Consider the following 15,052-nt stretch of genomic DNA (forward strand, 5'->3'; position numbering starts at 1 on the left):
GGGAAGCTTCATGGAGACGCACATTCGGGCAGAAGGCCTTTGACGGGCCTTTTTCTTAACTTGTGCCCTTTCTTCTTTAGAAAAAAGTAATGGCTTAAGTCTGACTGAAGAACAGCCTTTTTTGTATGTTCCTTATAAGAATTTACTTATGGTTCACAGATCTTTACCCACCATCCACGTCTGCAGCCCCTGGATTTAGAATAGCCCGAATCCCACCGCAGACGACAGGAAACGCCAAATTAAAGGCATCGGTGACATGCTGCTGGAAAAGACAAAAGGCGACAAATTATAAATCGCCCGCTAACCCCGCGGAGGGAGCCGAGCATGAGAAGATGGTGCCTCCGGGCTGCCTGGGTCTGTGCACTGCCAGGCCTTGGCGCAGTGGGCCTCACCTGGACGGGGGCCGCAGCGGCGCCGTCGAGAACCCTGGTATTTAAGGAGACAGTGAGGACCCCGAGCAGCGTGCTGCTTCAGTGCGCAGCCCGCCTCGCCGCTCCGCGGGGGCTCCGGCACTCAGGCGCTCCGTCTGTGTGTAAGACAGCTGCCGCTTTGTGCGGTCTCGGGGTCACTCTGCGGCTCAGGCGCCTTCCTTTGTGGCGTCAGTCTGCGCAGGGGACAGGGTGCTCTCAGCTTCCCTCCTCGGGCTTGCCCCGCCGTGCTCAGGCCCACTCCACTGTTCCTGACTCGGAAGGAAGGAGCGTGTCTTCCGCCCCCGGCTGAAGATCCGGGGAAGGGCGCGAGAGCAGAGGCGGGGGGTGACGGAAGAGGCGGGGGTCGGCAGACGCCAGGGGAGGGGAGGAGGCCTTTTCGACCTCATCTTCAGGAGACCACGGGGGCGGGGGGGGGGGGCGCTTCTGGCCCACTTCCTCAGCCGGCCCTTGGGCGGGGCTCCCTCCACGGAGGCGGGTGTGGGTCTGCTATGCCTGTGTGTGCGGGAAGCTGGTTACCGAAGGGCTTCCCGTAGAAACAGCGGTGAGTCTGCGCCCGCCCCGCCCTGGGCCACTAGTGTGGCCGGGTTAAGTGGTACGGTCACTTTTGCACGGAGCGAGGGCTGACGGCCCTCTAGGAAGGCTGCTCTGGGTTTGCAGCTGCTCTGGGTTTGCAGCGTCTGGTCGGGGTGCAGCCTTCCCTCGAGGGCCCGGCAGAAGCAGGTCGCTGGTCTCGCCCCCGCCGCCCTGGGCCGAGCGTCTGTCATCCGGCTTCTCGCCCCTGACTCCCTCTCACCAGGCAGGTCCTCCAGCTTTTCCGCCGGGGGTGGTCTCAGGTCGCACAAGTTCTCCGCACGGACGTCGAAAGTGGAGCTCACTGATCTCCCCCCACCTGCCTCGCTTGTCACCTCCTTCCGCTTGGGAAGAAGGGTGTTTCCCCTACTTGTGCTTTTTTTGGTTCTTTATGTATTAGCAACGGTCTCTCTCTGACAAGAAAAGAAACGTGCTCACTTTTTAAAACAGAGCCTGCAGAAATGAGCGTGCGCCCTCACCCAGCCCAGTCACGGGGAGGCCGGGGAGACGCGAACGTGCGAGCTTCCGGACCTGCGGGGCCGTCTCTGCACGCGGAGCTGCTTCTGCGACAGCGTCTGTGGGACCCACTCCCGTGGGCTCAGCTCTGGTCTCTGGGGGCTCTGTCTTGTGGCCGGGCCTTCATCGCCTTCTCTGGGACTTTGCGACATTGCGCACAGACTCTGTCGGAGTCAGCTTTTCAACCACGTCCCCGGTGCTGGGCGGCCGCGGTCGGGGTCCGTGAAGTAACACCTGCGACAAAGCCTCCCCAGCCCAGGGTCTGCCCTGGCATCCTCAGCGCGGTGTCACCGTGGGCCCAACATGGCAGGTGCCCCCGTTCTGTGGGCCTGGGCTCCTTCAGAGCCCCGGTGTGAGCGCCCTTAGTCACGCTGTGTCCCTTCCAGGTGGAGGCACAGTCTGTCCCCTGTTGAGGGGGAAGGGGTTTCATTGTGTTTTTTTTTGTTTGTGTTTGTTTTTGTTTTGAGGCTGAAGTACTAATAGGTCAGGGCAATGGACCCTGGAGATATGACTAACGAAAGAATGTTCTTTAATGAAAAATAAAAATATTTAGCCACGACAGTATCAGTTGGAATACTGTCTATCTTGAGAATGCCTGAGGCGATCTTTTTGAAGTCTTAAATTCGTGGTCTGTTTGTTGGAAAATCAGGCTGGTTGTGCCGCAGAACTTCCCGTTGCTGCGACACTGGGCTCGGTTGGTGAAGGTCAGTGGGTGACACTCACCACGAACGGGCTGCTGAGCGCCAGGTCCCCTCTTCACGCTCGAGCTCGGGCCAGGAGTCCGTCCGGCGGGAAGAGTGGGGTGGGCAGTGTGGGGGCTCCTCGGGGGGTGTGCGAGTTCCTTTCACTCGGGGCCTCCAGAAGGACACAGCTCCCTCAAAGCCCTCACCGCTCTCCCCGGATGTGTGGCCGGCGTTGTTTGTCCCACTCCCCCCCACCTCCCGACCACCCCATCTGTTTGGTCTCGTCTGTCGCTCCTGTAACAGCGGAGCACAGCCCGTCTGCAGCCTGCCCCCACGCTCCCGTCCTCCTCTCTGCCCTGCAGGGGAGGGCGGGCCAAGAACTGAGGACTGAGGAAGGGCCTTCAGCCCTGGGCTTCCTCGGGAGAGCGGGTGACCTGGCACCGTTGGGAACCTGTGACTCGAGTCTCGGAGACTCTCCCCGCTGGCCCTGCCTGCCGTTTGTTTCCACCGCAGCCGAGGGCCCGCCCTGTGGCCGGCAGCACTGACAGGGGGCCTCGGATTCTGACCTGCGATCTCTCGCGTTTTAGCTAATAGAACAGCTGCCGGGTCCGTGATCACGCAGTTGCTGCTCTTAGAGCAACAGGCAGCTTCAGGCGTGCGGCATCCCGTCTCTTGGGCTGAAGACAGCAGCTGATGCAGAGGGTCCACGGCCCCGGGTCGGAAGCAGGGCCGCCTGCAGCCACCAGGGAGCCCGGGGCTCCCTCCAGCCCAGGACGGCCGCCCAGCAGGCGGACACGGAGCCCGAAGCAGGACGGCCTTTGGACATGGGGCACGTCACAACTCAGCAGGTCCCCGATGGGGAGTCACACGCTGCTGTCTTTAAAACCCAGGAACCTGCGTTCTCGAGGGCTCGAGTGGACGTGGAGGACAAACAGTTTCCATGCAGAGCCAAGCCAGGCACCTGCGGGTGGTCACTGCCGGAGAGCGAGGGCAGCGACAGACGTGGTTCAGGACCTGGTCTGAGGTTCCTGCTGGGGCTGTCAGGCGCTGGCAGCCGCGTGGCGACCTGGCTGTTCCTCAGAGACGGAGAACAGGGGTTCAGAGGGCGTGTGCTCTGAGACTGCTGGCAAGCAGTGGAGTCCCAGCACGGGTTTACACAGAACACGAAGCCCCTCGTTTCACAGGTCACAAATTCTGGTGTCAGCGTTCCAGTGAAACGTGCACGCGCCCATGAGGATGTGCTCATGAAAATGATCGGGTCGTTTTCAGAACCTTATCACAATGTACCTAGAAATGATTCCTAATGTTTGATTCTCTCACACTAAAATACATCGTTTCTGAGGTCTCCATTCAGCCAGAATACTGCAGTGACGATGTTGAAATACATGGTGGCAATGCTGAATTACTTTTTTTTTTTTTTTTAATTTTATTTATTTATCTTTAGAGAGGGAAGGGAGGGAAGGGAGGGAAGGGGAGAGAGAGAGAAACATCAATGTGCGGTTGCTGGGGGTTCTGGCCTGCAACCCAGGAGTGTACCCTGGCTGGGGATCGAACCTGGAATACTTTGGTTCCCAGCCCGCGCTCAATCCACTGAGCTACGCCAGCCAGGGCTGCAATGCTGAATTACTTGACCACGTTTTCTTGTTATTTTTTTAAAGATTTTATTTATTTATTTTTAGAGGGGGGAGAAGGGAAGGAGAAAGAGAGGCAGAGAAACATCAATGTGTGGTTGCCTCTCGAGTGGCCCCTACTGGGGGCTTGGCCCACAACCCAGGCACGTGCCCTGACTGGGAGCTGAACTAGCAACCCTGTGGTTCTCAGGCCAGTGCTCAATCCACTGAGCCACACCAGCCAGGGCGACTTGACCACATTTTACTTTATTATTGTGAGCTTTATGGCTTTAATCTGGGGCAGAAGGAAGAGTAAAAATGGAGAGGAATTTTCTGGAGCAGTGCACAGCCCCCGGGGTGAAGGGAAGGCAGAGACACAGCCCAGGGACTGGGAGGAGGTTTCGGGGTCACTTCTGTGCGCAGGCCAGGGCGGCCGTCAGAACGCTCCCCTGTGGGTTGGGGCATCTGGTGGAGCAGCCGCAGGGACCGCCTCGAGCTCCAGCTTTGGGGAAGGGCCAAGTAAACAAGGCTGGGAGAGGAGGAGGCCGCGGTCCCAATCCCCAGAGCGAGTCCTTGCTTTGTGCGGCGCCAGAAACGGCGGGGTCAAGGGTCTGTGCGGGCTTGTGTGGGGAAGGGGGCTTGTTCTGTGGTTTTACAATCTGGGCGGCGTGGCCCTGGGCTCCCGGGGCGCAGGTTCAGTCACTGCCTCACTGGCAGTGGGGCGTCAGCACCCGGTGGGACAGGTGTTCACCCCCCACCTGTGCCCACTGCACACTCTACGGCCCGTCTGGTGTTCAGAGGCCGCACCTGTGCCGAGGTACCTGTCGTGCTAGTCCCTGTTTTGTAGGAGGCATCTCGTCTCTCCTCACTCCTATGAAGGGTTTTTAAATTTTCCCTACGTGCCTGGAGGTCTTCTGACATGTAGACCAGTTTCTCCACGTTAGAGAAAGTCCTCTGTTTCCAAGATACAGGTGTTGGTTGACTCGATGCAGTTCGGGGAACACATCGCGATCCGACCGGCACGAGCCGGGCCCTCGGTGAAGTGTGACTGGCTGTGTCCTGCGTACGAGTCCATCACAACAGACTTGAGGTGCGGTGCACCCTCCACACGCACAGACACCGGCACGTGGCCCCCCGCCCCCACCGCATGCGGGATCTGAACCCCCCGGGCAGTGCTCGCCGAACGTCCTCTGAGCACACTGCTGCCCGTCGCCTCGGAGTGACTTGGCGGTTCGTGCCGGCGCTCTGATGGAGAGGCGGTGATGCGGGGGCGTTCGGAGCTTTGGTCCTGGACTATCCCACCCGGACCGCCGGGCTGGTGACTCGCCCCCTGCCCACCCCGCCCTGGTCCCCGGCGTCTTCGCCTGCACCCCAGTGATGGCAGCAGCACGGCTGTCGGGGGGGGGGGGGTGTGTGAGAGAGTTGAAACGAGTGGGTACTCAGGAAGTGCTGGAAGCGCTGCCCACTCTTGGCACAGTCGGTCCTGCCTGTCACCTGAGCGGGCGGGCGAGGTGGCCGGGGCGGCGCCAGCCGGTCGCCGAGGGAGGTTTTCCATGGAAACAGGAAGGCGAGGCCGCAGCCTCGAGGGTTTCGAGGTGGGGCGGAAGCGCGGCCGGCGGAGGATGGAGAGACCGTCCGGCTCACACCCTGCCACGCCGTGTATGGGCGCCCTTTGAAGTCCCCTCCGTCCCCAACCAGGGGCGCCCGCACGCTCCTGTCGGCGAGGTGACTGACACGTGTGCTTTAGGCTCTGCCAGCTCTTGACGTTGGCTTTCGGTTCTGGCCTCTAAGGGAATGCTCTCACGAGGCCTTTCTGAAAGGGCCGAGGCCACGAGGAAGGCGGCTCTGAATCTCCGGTCCCAGGCCCGAGGCGGGGTGCGCGTCCTGACTGTCGCCCAGTCCCTTCATACTGGAACACAGACGTCACAGGTGGCTCCTGGGGCCTTGCCCTGCCGCCAGAGCCTGCGCACTGTGTGGGGGACGGTCTGACGCTCAGGGCCGTTTTCAGAGTGCGCCGGCAAGGCCCCAGCCGTACACGCCGGTCCTCGTGTGCGCCTGTCCCTTCGTCACTCTTCCTTGCCAGGGCCCATGCTGTTGGGGAGTGTGTGCCCGTGAGCACAGCCCGTCGGAGGCGGGGTGCTTGCTGGGGTTGGAAGCAGACAGATGATGCCCCATCCACACCTGTGTGGGTAGCCCCTTGGTGAGCGTTCCCCTGCGAATGCATCGCATCCCCCAGCCCCTGGAGCTCTGCGCCCGGAACTCCCAGGAATGGGCATGTTCTGAGACTGCGTCCTGAGTCACCGAGGGAGCCCTGCTGCCCCCTCCGAGTCCGTGGGACTGCCTGTGCTCCGTGCCAGGCACACAGCCAGCATGTCGGAGATGCACTGCGCTCCGAAAGCAAGGCCTGTTCCGCCGAGGACTCCGTGCCCGTCCGTTTTGCTCAGCGTGCACGGGGCCCAGAAGAGCAGCGACCTGAGGCCCGCATATGGGCTGGTTCCCGGGCTTCCCCCACCGAGCAGTGTCGGGCAGGTCAGGGCAGACAGACGGGGACCACAGGGTCTCCAGCCTCGAGCCCAGTCGGAAATCCAGAAACTCACCCCGGGCCGTGGAGGCTGGCGGCGCGGGCGGGCCGCCCCGTCGAGGATCGAGGAGGCTCTCGGACATCCGCAGCTGCTAGCCATCAGCGTCCCGACTTGATGGGCGAGTGTAAAGTTACTGATTACGCTGGTGTGCTTCTGATTTCTTTCTGCAAAACAGATGAGGCCTCTCTATTCCAAGATGTGTTCCAAATCCCATTTTCTGGCAGCTGCGCTGGGTTTCGTCACAGTGCGGAGAAAATGTGCTCCCCTTGTCCTCACTGCTCGGCCTGCAGCGCCCAGCACTGTGTGCACGCCGCCCTCCCACACGACCACCACCACCACCATCTGGCAGCAGTGGCTTCGGCATTCACGAGAACATTGTCACTGAGACACATGTTACCTGGGCTCGTCTCGCCGGGGCTCTGCTGTCCTGGCTCGCTCCCTGGGCCCTGCGGCCCCTGCCCTCTGGTCAGAGTCCCCGCAGTAACCTTTAGAGGACAGCCGACATCCCCCCTTCCTTCTTGGATGGAGGACATCATTATTAAGTTGGCTTCTGCTTTATTCCATGTGGACCCTGGACCTCCCTTCCCTTCCAGGGGCCAAGGACACATTTCTGAGTTCGTTATCTCTCTGCTTGCCAAAACGGGAAAGAAGAAATTTGCTGAACCTGGCGTCTCATTGAGATACTTAACCAATTTAACCCGTTTTTCACAGAAGGGACTTAGTGTCAGCCAGGGACTCCAGCCACGGAAACCGCGGACTGTGGAAAGAGTTGTGGGGCTCCTTGTGGCACTTATCTCGGGGGCAGTGATCTGCAATGAACTTGAACCATCAGACATAAGTCATGGCCTAGGAATGAACCTTAAGTGGGCCCGTCTGAAGATGTAGCTGTAGCACAAGGTGTAGCGGGGCTGGGAATCTGAGATAGGAACTTGACCTCCGTTGTTCGCCCCTGGACCGCCAGGGGCAGGTGGTTAACATTTGCTCCCTTGGAGACAGCAGCTCTTGGGCAGCTCCCTCGGCCATTTGTCGACTCCGGCTCAGCATCCCGTGAAGCAGCGTTCCGCGCTCCACAGAGCCCGCTGCCTTGTTCCGGCACCTCGGATGCTGGAGCGGCGAGCGTGCAAACAACGCTTTGACGGTCAGATGGAACAAAAAGTTAAAAGGAAATACGGCCCCTAGAAAACAAACCTAATAGCCTGCCACTCACCCTTGCTTTATTAATACGAAGTTATTTTTCTTCCAAGCCAGCAGGGAAGCGCTCCCTGGTTGGTTGCCTTCCGTGGAAAGCGGGGGCTGGTCCTCCACAGCTCTGGGGACCGGAGAGGTGCTCTGGCTTAGAAAAGAGGCCCTGCGGTCGGCACGGGCGCCCGGAAGGGTCTCGTGGGAGTGCTGCAGTGACCTCATTTGATGTACGGGGCACTGCCATGGCCTTAGCACCGTGTGTCAGGCGCTCGGACCATCAGAGCCTGGGATGCGGACGTGAAGGAGGTGGCGACGCTCCCCTGAGGAGTGTGTAGAGTCCACCGAGGCCCACGACACAAGGGAATGGTGTGGGGGAGGGAGGGCCGAGCAGTGAGTGAGCAGCGGACTCAACCCACACACCAGACCTGACTGGAGGGGGTGGGGGGTGTCGGCAGGGCTGGCTGTATAAGCCGCAAGGCCCGGGGGAACGCAGATCCCTTGTTCAGAATGCAAGTGGAAGGTACCGTGCGAGGTGGTAACATACGAAGATCACGTGTCCGGGCGTGCTGCCAGCTGGCCCTGGCCCATGTCACTGACCTGGACGAGCAGCAGCAGCAGCCCCCACACGGGGTGAGGCGGCCAGGAGGAAACCCCACCCTGGCCCGGGAGCCCGCGCTGCCGGTCGGGGACAGACAGGGACGGGAACTTGCGGCAGCCTCACTCCTTTCCCAAACCAAAAAGAAAAGGGCGACAGGCGTGTGAGTCTCCAGTACCTCGGTCTCCTGGCAGCGGCTCCTTCCCGTCACCGCCGGTCCCCTCGAAGGAAGGGGCCACAGAGACACGGGGTGCCTCTGCGAGCCAACCGCCAGCCCCTGGGCGGCCGCTGCCCGTGCCCGACGTGCCCCCGCTGTTCCCGCTTGCTTCTGAACACCTCTGTCCTTCGACAGCCCCTTCCTCTCAGCGCTGCCCGCGCTTTCTCCCCTGCCCGCCGCTTCCGTCTCGTCTCTGCCCCTGGGGTGGGGACGCATGTCGGGCCGGTCTTGCAGCCCCCCTTCCTTCTCCGCGCCGTCTCCCGGGGCGCTCACTTCCACCCACGACGGCATCTTTGTGGCCCCCAATTCTTGAGCGTGTGCCCACTGGACGGTGCTTTGCACAGATGGTCCAGTGACTCCTCGCAAGGCTTTCTGCGCGGGGCTGTGCCTCCGAGTCCTTACGCAGCCCGCAGCCCGCTCGCTGAGCCGCGGGGCCGTGTGGATGAGCCACTTAAAGGCACTTCACCGGGTTTCCCAGGAACACAGCCGGGAAGGAGGAAGGACTTGCGGGCTGAGAGACTGGGAGGGGGATGAAACCTGTAAAGGAGAGAAACCCGCCCGGCCGAGGCCGGCAGCCTGTCCGGAACATTCCGTTAGCCTTGGTGTTGCCCCGCCCATGTCCCTGGGCACCGCTTCCCCGTTTGGCAGAGAAAGAGGCATCCTTTAGGGAGAGCAGGGAGGTGTGGGCTCGGCCCCCACTCACAGGAGCCCAGCAAGGTCTTCATGGAACTGGGAGCCGGAATGATGCCTTCGTGGTCCCACACTCATTCTGCAGAAAGGGAAACCGAGGCACGGGCACGTGAAGGGGCTCAGCATGTGGCCGCTGGGAAAACCCGCGGGAAGACACGGGTCTCTACCCTTCCCTCAGCAGCTCCCTCAAGAATGCGCGTGTCCTCTTTGTGGTGGCCCCGGCCCGTGCGCGAGCGCAGGGTCAGGGCCCCTGGGGGACCGGGTGCTGCTAGACGCTCCGCCTGTCACACAGCTCACCAGACTCACGTCGGGCTCTTTAAAGAGCGCAGCGTGTCTGGAGGTCGGCAAGCGGTTTGCCGTTTGCTATTTTAAGCGGAGATTTCCACAGCACTGTCTGTGTTTTCATTTTGTTAAAATAGAATTGCACGTGGGAGCCTGGCTAGGAAAATGGGTCACGGTGGCTTTGCTGGGGCCACAGAGGCGAGGGCTTGTTCCACTCGACATTCCCTTCCCCGGACCTCCTTCGGGCTGAGGGGCCAGGAGGAAGCTTCGGGGAGAGGGTCCCCGCGGGCCTTCCACGGCTCTCGGGTTGCGGCGCCCGCTGCACCCTCCGTGGCCGGCCCTTTGGGTCTCTGCTGAAGAGCCTCGGGCTGTGAAGCCGGAGGACGGAAGCCGGAGGACGGAAGCATCGGCGGGGCCGGGGAGCCCCCTGGGCCTCGGGAGCTGAGTTGACGGCGCCTCCGCCAGAAGGGACAGGCGGGAAAGGGCCTTCCCGCCGCCGTTCGGGGGTGTTTGGACACCGGGGCTGGGGTGGCAGGCCAAGACTATGGTGGGCAGGGGGCGTTTCCCCAGAATATGCCCGGGGTCTGGGCGTGGGGTGCTCAGCACGGAGGGCTCGCGGAGCTTGGGGAATGGGAAAGGAGGACAGGTCACGTGGGGAAGGGGTCTCCAGGGTGTTTGTGCACCGGACTTCTCTGTGGAAGGCAGCACCTCACTGGCTCGGTTTCCAAGGCTCCGCATCTCAGGGTCCGGCCGTGGGTGTGAAGCCTGTTGTCGCCGCACCGAGGTGTGCCACTGCGTTGCAGAATAAAAATCTAGGCTGATGGAAACGGTTGGTCGCTTGCAGGCTTTGGGAATCTGTTTTTACAAGGGTGGGCTTGTGTGGTGAACTTGAAGTTGTTGGTGCATAGGCTGGGTTTTCATGGTCAGTTTTGTATTTTAGTCAAACAAAACTTGCAGCAAAGTCTGGCACACGTATACAGGGCGGGGCAAACCCAGGCTGACCGCCGTTCTGTGGAGAACGATATGACGATCCATACACAGTAACATGGGAGCGGGCCGTGCGGCACCGCAGGCTCTCCCACCCGCAGACGCGTCCGCCCTCCCCGTGCCTCCAGCCCTGGCTCTGCCCGTGCCGTGCTTCCCGGGAGGCCTCTCTCCAACCCGGGGTGGGCTTCCCACGCCCTCGCGGTCTCTGACAGCATTGCCACATAGCTTTTTTTTTTATTTTAAAGAATGTCTTAGGGTGACTTTTGTCCATAAGATCTTGCAGGTTTCAAGTGCACAGTCCCGGGCTGCACCACCTATGTGTCACATGGTGCGTTCTCCGCCCACGGTCCAGTCTCCCCGTCACCAGGTCCCACCTCCACCCCTCCCTTCGGCGGCCGCCACGCTGTTGTCTGTTTCTGCCAGCTGCACACAGCTTTGACAGAAGATGTTCGCTAGCACAACGTCTGATGCACGGCACGTGCTCACTAAATGTGAGCTGCACAGGACGAGTGTGAGCCATTCCACATCTCTGAGCTGCTCCTCCGTCCCATCCGCAGAAACGGGAAGGCGAACCCCGCCTGCCTGCCTGCCTCATGGGGCCGCGGCTCCCGTTCAGGCAGGTCTTGTTCAGGACAGAGACCTGTCTCACGCATCTGCACAGGCGCGCGGCACCCCATCGCGGGCCTAGACTAATACACCTTCACAGACTGTAATGGGCAGTGATTTGCACGTGGAATTAGGCACACGTGGGAAGCAGTTCATTGTTGTCTGTCTTCTACAGCGACGCCGAGCGTTCGTAGCTCCGCCCGGTCGGTGAGGAAAGGCGAGTGAGTTGGATCAAAAAGTTTTCTGGAGATGTGATGTATAAACTTTCAGGCAAGGTGACGATCCAGAGACCTCTCTGCGTGGGGGGGTGAGTCGTGACCTAGTGAGACAGAGAGGTGCTGCTGTGGCCACAGCCCACCCCGCGCCCCCACCCCCCCACGGGCAGGTGTTTGTCGCTGCCTGGTGCGTGTGCCCATCGGCGGCCGTGGCAGAGACCCCGGTGCCCCAGCAAGGCCACCCACCCCAGCCTGTGCTCTCCTGCGCAGCAGGGGGAGGTGGGCGGCGGGCACCGCAGTCCTCGGTCAAGTGGGCTGTCGCCGTCGCTCGAGAGGTGCCGGGTCCTCTCTAGCCACTCAGTCTTCCTGAGCCTCAGTTTCCTCCTGGTGATCGGGGCGACAGTGGCTGTGGCTACCCTGTGTGGCTCTTGGGGTCACGCGAGATGGGAACATGTGAAAAAGCCCATTATCAAAGCCGTTACTCACACTTTACTTGGTGTTTTTCTTCACCCTGCTTATCTCTAGGACCTAGAAGTAGGTGGCCTGGCGGCTTCAGTGTCCCCTCCTCAACTAGGGAGGGTCTGAGGGGCTTCGGAGAGCACGCCTGCCCTGCCCTGCCCACACCCCGGTCCCCCTCGGCTTTCTCTTTGGGAGGCGAACACCGGCTAGTACAGACGCTTCCTTATCCTCTTTCCCAGGGCACATCCGTGTGCTCCCGGTGTGGGTGGAGAAGGGCGTTTTCCTCCGTCTCCCTCCCTCGAATCCTGCTTTGGGAGCACATCAGGAGAAATGGCGTTGCGTGCGTAAACACTGACACAAGGAGGATGAAGGGGGAAAATGCCAGGCTTTCCGCAGAGGCTGTGATTCAGGTTGCTTTGCCTGCCTCTTGCTGCTGTGTCCGAAGTGTTCGAGTGGCGTTTGGAAGCCTTCGCCCAGACAGACCTGGGTCTTTGCTGCCGCCCCCCCAGGCCTCAGGGGTGTAGCCGTGCTGGGCGTGGTCGCACTGGCAGCCGCTCTGTTCTGGCCCTTGGACAGAGGGCAGATGGGTCCGAGGAGACACCGCTCTCCAACCCCATGTCCCCCGCATCCTCCCCAGCAAAGAGACAGGGCCAAGGTCAACCAGAAGTACGAGGACTGGCTCCGTGGGCCCCTTGGCCAGGGGCGCTCTCGGTGGGCACACTTGGCCAGAGGTGCTGTCCTGAGAAGCACCCGATGGAGATGACTGGGACTGTGTCAGTGACCATGGTGACTGGGGGCCACCCTGGCACGTGGGGGTCCGTGGCACCAGGCTGAGGTCACCCCTGCACGAGGGCCGGTAGCCTCCCCGTGGAGAAAGGCACGCCCTCGGGTGGGGACCTGCTGTTCCTGCACCTTCTCTGTGTCGCCGCCAAGCTCCGGGGGCCCGCCCTCGGGGGAGGATGGCCTGGGGCTGTTTCCCCACTCCCCAGAGGAAGTCACATCGCTGGCACTGGACACTCCGCAGGTGTGTCTGCCAAAACCCTGACAGATATGCACAGGGAGGCATCGCACACTTCAGAGAGAACGCTTGTGTTCTGTACGTAAGCGGGGTAAGCCGTTTGTTGGCCCCCGGCCCCCGGTGCACACAGATGTCCAGAAAGACCATGGGAATCGGATTCAGCGGCACACTCACGCCTTAGAAACCGTCCCTGTCCCTCTGGAAGAGCGGCACCAGTCTGATGCATTGTAAACGGGTAGTTCTAACCATTTTTACAGCAAGGCCGCCGGTGTACGGTCCACGTTGGAATTCGAGTTGGAGTTCTGAAATGTGTCTTCACCGTTGGTGGTCTCAGCAAAGTCACTTCAGATGAGTTGGGGGGAGGGGACAGGAAGGACGTGTCGTCTTCCCCACGTGAAGCGTGCGTTGCCAGGGCTCCGGCTCAGACGTGTCGGATGTAATTGGAGCCCGAGGGGGCACTCGGCTGAGCAGCTGGTGTGGCCCCCCCTCCCCAGAGAGGAGATTGCTGTTCAAAACTAGAAGAGTAGAATGTGTTGTTTTCTCATGTAATTATGCAACTGACATCTTTATACAATAACACGTTTGGGTGGTCTGCCCCTGAAACCCTCGGTTTGTTAGGAAACGTTGCAGTTTCCACAAGTAATCACTTACTCCTAAATGTTATGAAAGGGCCTGCTATTGTTGCATCACGGCGTTAGTCAGAAGCTGAACTTTCTAAATGAGTCCTCTTGGCACTGGAGGAGGCTTCTAGGTTTTTGCTGTCTTTTCCTTCAGGGCCGTTCCATGAGCCCCAGCGTCCCCGGGACAGGGTGCTGCACGGCGGGCACTAAGGGGTAGCCGCGGGCAGATCTCTGTTGCAGCACAGAGTGCGGGCCCCAGAGCCGCGGCCTTTCCGCCGAGTCCGTTGCCGGGCCCCTGATGGTGGGGTTCTTTCAGGCCCTTGCAGCCCCTTTCGGTGACCCCCGCCGGGTGGGGTGGGGACTGGGATGGGGACCCGGAAGCTCCACGGACTGCAGGGAACCACAAATGTCTTGACCAGGGACACGCTGCCATTAGAATCGGGTTCATGCTAATCCGCGCTGGTAATGAGACTCCATGCCTTGCTGATTACAGAATGCCGCGCTCGGTGGGGCTGAATGGGGTTTTTCTTCCGAGCCTGCTCTCCGGGGCCGCGGACGGCTTTGGCCGCGAGACAGGCATCACTCGGTGCCCGGTTCCGCCCGGGCCAGACCCTGCCTAATCACGGCGGCTGATTACCCACCCGAGGGTGTCCGCTCACGTTGCTATTACGGGGGACTGTGTGGGAGGCTTTGCAGAGTCGCAGAGCACAGGGAGCTGGGGCGGGCGGCACTCCGAGGGGAGCCCAGGCGGAAGGCGTGTGCAGCGAGCTGCGGAGAATCGTGGGCAGGGGCGGGGGGGTGTAGCTTCGTGGAAGGCGAGGGTTCGATGTGAAACCCAGGTAAGGACTCTGTGACACGGTGGCACAACGGGCATCCACGCTGCAGCTGGCAGTTTGCCATTGGCAGCACGTGGCTGCAAACGAGCTGCCACACCGGGCAGGGCAGCGGTGTGCTGTCTGTACAGACGTGCCTCCTGGGGGCGGCAGGGCTTGTGACGGGGGGTGGGGCAGACGTCGAAGTGGCAGATCTCAGCTCCGCGCTGTCTGTGCCCGTTGGAAAAGCAGTAGAATCTCATGATGTGGTTCAGTTACTTGAGGAAAATAGAAATAGTCTCCTGGGTGGTGCAGAACTTATGGTTCCCAAACTGGGTGCCAAGGCACACCGGGGTGCCACAGTCAATTCTTCATTTCCAAGGAAAATGGTAAGAGTTGGCATGTGCCAGCCACACAGTAAACTGCTGCCTGAGGTAGTTCACAGTGTCAGCGTTAGGTGGCACTGCATTCCCTTTGAGGATGTCCTTTTCTAAAGCTGGGCCTGAAATAAAAGCACGAATCCCACCAACAGGCTGGTCCTTCCAACAGGAAAGGAGGGTTGCCGGGTGTGGTCCCGCTCCGAGAGGGATGAGGTCTGAGTGCTCCATCTAACCGGAGTGGCCAGAATTCCTGTTATGGCTACGTTTCCAGAATTCGTTCGCTCGGACCCCGTTAGACCTCAGAGGAGGGAAGGGGTCTGGGGCATGGGGACCGCCTCGCTCGCTGGGCGACAGTTGATGCTATTGAACGTGCAACGGAAATTCAGCCGTGAACTAAATTCCAGTTAAGTTCCAGGAGATTAGCCCATGGCCTTCCATCTTGGATATTGAATACTTTTTATTTGGGGGTGGGGTACAAGGAATTGGGCCCAGAATATAGTGAAAGTTACATTAAGGGGAAAAGTGAAATATTTAAAAATTAAATATTGGAAGACAAAAAATTTTTTTAAGTTGAAAATGAACCACAAAAAGCAAGCA

General features: G+C 60.5%; 1 protein-coding gene across 1 annotated transcript in view; it reads left to right on the plus strand.

Moving 5' to 3' along the window:
* The window catches only part of ARL15 (ADP ribosylation factor like GTPase 15), a 281,488-nt gene that overhangs the window by 196,025 nt on the left and 70,411 nt on the right, over positions 1–15,052 (plus strand). The gene's annotated exons all lie outside the window — the stretch shown is intronic.

This window comes from Phyllostomus discolor, chromosome 3, assembly GCF_004126475.2.
Source record: "Phyllostomus discolor isolate MPI-MPIP mPhyDis1 chromosome 3, mPhyDis1.pri.v3, whole genome shotgun sequence".
Lineage (NCBI taxonomy): Eukaryota > Metazoa > Chordata > Mammalia > Chiroptera > Phyllostomidae > Phyllostomus > Phyllostomus discolor.